This window comes from Mixophyes fleayi, chromosome 1 (genome assembly GCF_038048845.1).
Source record: "Mixophyes fleayi isolate aMixFle1 chromosome 1, aMixFle1.hap1, whole genome shotgun sequence".
NCBI lineage: Eukaryota > Metazoa > Chordata > Amphibia > Anura > Limnodynastidae > Mixophyes > Mixophyes fleayi.
Window position 1 is genome coordinate 1,720,744 of NC_134402.1, and position 4,443 is coordinate 1,725,186.

At 49.4% G+C, this 4,443-nt stretch overlaps 1 long non-coding RNA gene across 1 annotated transcript; it reads left to right on the forward strand.

Moving 5' to 3' along the window:
* The first annotated feature begins 2,128 nt into the window (after positions 1-2,128).
* Positions 2,129-2,910, forward strand: LOC142103683 (uncharacterized). The gene is made up of 2 exons (XR_012679420.1): positions 2,129-2,603; positions 2,696-2,910. It is a non-coding gene; the product is annotated as an uncharacterized LOC142103683 (long non-coding RNA).
* Positions 2,911-4,443: the final 1,533 nt, after the last annotated feature.

The window sequence follows — 4,443 nt, forward strand, 5'->3', positions numbered from 1 at the left end:
CCTCTGTCCTCCGCACTGATCTCTCACATCCCTCTGTCCTCCTCACTGATCTCTCACATCCCTCCCATCCCTCTGTCCTCCTCCTCACTGATCTATCCCATCCCTCTGTCCTCCTCACTGATCTATCCATCCCTCTGTCCTCCTCACTGATCTATCCCATCCCTCTGTCCTCTTCACTGATCTATCCCATCCCTCTGTCCTCCTCAACTGATCTCTCCCATCCCTCTGTCCTCCTCACTGATCTATTCCATCCCTCTGTCCTCCTCACTGATCTATCCCATCCCTCTGTCCTCACTGATCTCTCACATCCCTCTGTCCTCCTCACTGATCTGTCCCATCCCTTTGTCCTCCTCACTGATATATTCCATCCCTCTGTCCTCCTCACTGATCTCTCCCATCCATCTGTCCTCCTCCTCACTGATCTCTCCCATCCCTCTGTCCTCCTCACTGATCTCTCCCATCCCTCTGTCCTCCTCACTGATCTCTCCCATCCCTCTGTCCTCCTCCTCACTGATCTATCCCATCCCTCTGTCCTCCTCACTGATCTCTCCCATCCCTCTGTCCTCCTCACTGATCTCTCCCATCCCTCTGTCCTCCTCACTGATCTCTCCCATCCCTGTCCTCCTCCTCACTGATCTATCCCATCCCCTTGTCCTCCTCCTCACTGATCCATCCCATCCCTCTGTCCTCCCCACTGATCTATCTCATCCCTCTGACCTCCTCACTGATCTCTCCCATCCCTCTGTCCTCCTCCTCACTGATCTCTCCCATCCCTCTGTCCTCCTCACTGATCTCTCCCATCCCTCTGTCCTCCTCACTGATCTCTCCCATCCCTGTCCTCCTCCTCACTGATCTATCCCATCCCCTTGTCCTCCTCTTCACTGATCCATCCCATCCCTCTGTCCTCCCCACTGATCTATCTCATCCCTCTGACCTCCTCACTGATCTCTCCCATCCCTCTGTCCTCCTCCTCACTGATCTCTCCCATCCCTCTGACCTCCTCACTGATCTCTCCCATCCCTCTGTCCTCCTCACTGATCTCTCCCATCCCTCTGACCTCCTCACTGATCTCTCCCATCCCTCTGTCCTCCTCACTGATCTCTCCCATCCCCCTGTCCTCCCCACTGATCTCTCCCATCCCTCTGTCCTCCTCACTGATCTCTCCCATCCCTCTGTCCTCCTCACTGATCTATCCCATCTCTCTGTCCTCCTCACTGATCTCTCCCATCCCCCTGTCCTCCCCACTGATCTCTCCCATCCCTCTGTCCTCCTCACTGATCTCTCCCATCCCCCTGTCCTCCCCACTGATCTCTCCCATCCCTCTGACCTCCTCACTGATCTATCCCATCCCTCTGTCCTCCTCACTGATCTCTCCCATCCCCCTGTCCTCCCCACTGATCTCTCCCATCCCTCTGTCCTCCTCACTGATCTCTCCCATCCCTCTGTCCTCCTCCTCACTGATCTCTCCCATCCCTCTGTCCTCCTCACTGATCTCTCCCATCCCCCTGTCCTCCCCACTGATCTCTCCCATCCCTCTGACCTCCTCACTGATCTATCCCATCCCCCTGTCCTCCCCACTGATCTCTCCCATCCCTCTGTCCTCCTCACTGATCTGTCCCATCCCTCTGTCCTCCTCACTGATCTGTCCCATCCCCCTGTCCTCCTCACTGATCTCTCCCATCCCTCTGTCCTCCTCACTGATCTCTCCCATCCCTCTGTCCTCCTCACTGATCTATCCCATCTCTCTGTCCTCCTCACTGATCTCTCCCATCCCCCTGTCCTCCCCACTGATCTCTCCCATCCCTCTGTCCTCCCCACTGATCTCTCCCATCCCTCTGTCCTCCTCACTGATCTCTCCCATCCCTCTGTCCTCCTCACTGATCTCTCCCATCCCTCTGACCTATATATCAGTATAAGATACCTGGGCAGCCCGTATGATGTGTGTTATAGCCGCCATGTTGACATCTACAGTGCACCGGAAGAGAATGAAGCACATTAGACGGATACCCGGATGTGATTACGTCATCTGCTGTCATGTGATCGCGCTCTCTGGTTTCTGTCAGTCACAACGGCCGATGCCCGCCCCCTGCCCGGTGACGTCACAGTGATTGACGTGTGGTGATTGGTTCACTGAGGAGATTATATAACATGGAGCTGTCCTGGTGGAGCAGATAGTGATGTGTGAGGAGGTGACAGGATAATACAATATACAGTGTTATAGGGAAGACTCTTATTACACTGAGGAGATAATATAACATGGGGCTGATCAGATAGTGATGTGTGAGGAGGTGACAGGATAATACAATATACAGTGTTATAGGGAAGACTCTTATTACACTGAGGAGATTATATAACATGGGGCTGTCCTGGTGGAGCAGATAGTGATGTGTGAGGAGGTGACAGGATAATACAATATACAGTGTTATAGGGAAGACTCTTATTACACTGAGGAGATTATATAACATGGGGCTGATCAGATAGTGATGTGTGAGGAGGTGACAGGATAATACAATATACAGTGTTATAGGGAATACTCTTATTACACTGAGGAGATTATATAACATGGAGCTGTCCTGGGGGAGCAGATAGTGATGTGTGAGGAGGTGACAGGATAATACAGTGTTATAGGGAAGACTCTTATTACACTGAGGAGATTATATAACATGGGGCTGATCAGATAGTGATATGTGAGGAGGTGACAGGATAATACAATATACAGGTTATAGGGAAGACTCTTATTACACTGAGGAGATTATATAACATGGGGCTGATCAGATAGTGATGTGTGAGGAGGTGACAGGATAATACAATATACAGGTTATAGGGAAGACTCTTATTACACTGAGGAGATTATATAACATGGGGCTGATCAGATAGTGATATGTGAGGAGGTGACAGGATAATACAATATACAGTGTTATAGAGAATACTCTTATTACACTGAGGAGAAGATTATATAACATTGGGCTGTGCTGGTGGAGCAGCCATATGCAGTATTATATGGAATGTTCTGCCTATAGCGTCATATACACTGGTCACAGAACCAGTAGCCTCCAGGCTGTTGTGTCTCATACAGGTGATTTATTATCACATGGATTCCTTCCACTTACAGGTAATATTACTAGCTGTGCGATTCCTTCATAAGGGAAAATACCAGAAATATGGTATAAATGCTCCAACGACTGCAGGTAGTGATCCAAAAATCTGTATAAATCACTGGGGACCAAACTTAACGGTGTTGTATAAGAGAAAATATCCCCCCATCTTGTATTCAAAATATATACAGCAACACACAATCGTACATGAGATCATGTGTAGATAACAATAGGAGAGGCTATAGGAACCACCTGAGCTCACAATCTGAGTTCCATCCATTGGGAATCAGAGTATCTAATGTAAAGATACAATTCATCTCAGATTCAGCTATCCTGGTGATAATATCACTACTGCTCTAATGACATTCTATTTCCTCAATCCCTTAAAAGTGTATTAAGGATTTTTCTGAACGTGGATAAACATCTTTACAGTGGTTAGTAGGAGGATGGGTAATATATCTTTTTTCCTGTTCTCTAGGTGTTCCTGCATTAGGGTTTTTAGAGGACGAGTAGAGTGTCCTACATAACAAGTTGGAGAGGAAGTAAAAGTCCCTAGTCTGACCTCTTCAGTGCAGGCTAAGGTCTGTCGTTTCCCGAGCGCCAGGTACAGGAAGCCAAGAGATGGCCAGAATCTCCACAATATAGACATTTATTTTTCATCCTTCTCTCCCTTTCTTCAGGAGTTAAACGGGAGCGTCCCAGCTGCATTGGCTCATCCGTAGAAGTGGGGGGTTGAAAGCGAGGGGCTAGACAAAAGGTAGACCGTCTAGGGAAGTCCTTCTCGGAAGATCTCTTCCGCAACCGACGATCCACCTGGTTGCAGAGGGAAATTAGGGCATCCAAGGTGGGTGGCAATTCTTGAGAAGAAAGGGCGTCCTTGATCTTATCTGATGGCCCTTGCCAAAAGGCAGCAACAAGAGCCTCATCATTCCACTGGAGTTCGGAGGATAGGTTCCTGAACTTGATAATGTATTGAGCCACAGATCGGGAACTTTGGAGTAGTCTCAGGATGCTGGAAGCCATGGAGGTCACTCGTCCCGGTTCATCGGAAATCCTCCGGAATGCTGAGGTGAAGGCTGAAACATCATTGAGGAGGTCGTCGTTACGCTCCCAAAGAGGAGAGAGGCCCATGCTTGTCGAGACAGGAGGGAGAGCATGTAAGCCACGTTTGACCTGGAAGTGGGGAAATTCTGAGGTAAGAGCTCAAATTGGATGGAGCACTGATTCAGGAATGCGCGGAAAGACTTTGGGTCTCCATCAAATTTGGAGGGAGTAGGCAGACGCAAAGAGGAAGCAGCGGCAGGAGGAACCTCGGCAGCTTGTGGTTGGTTTTGAACAGCCGGAGGAG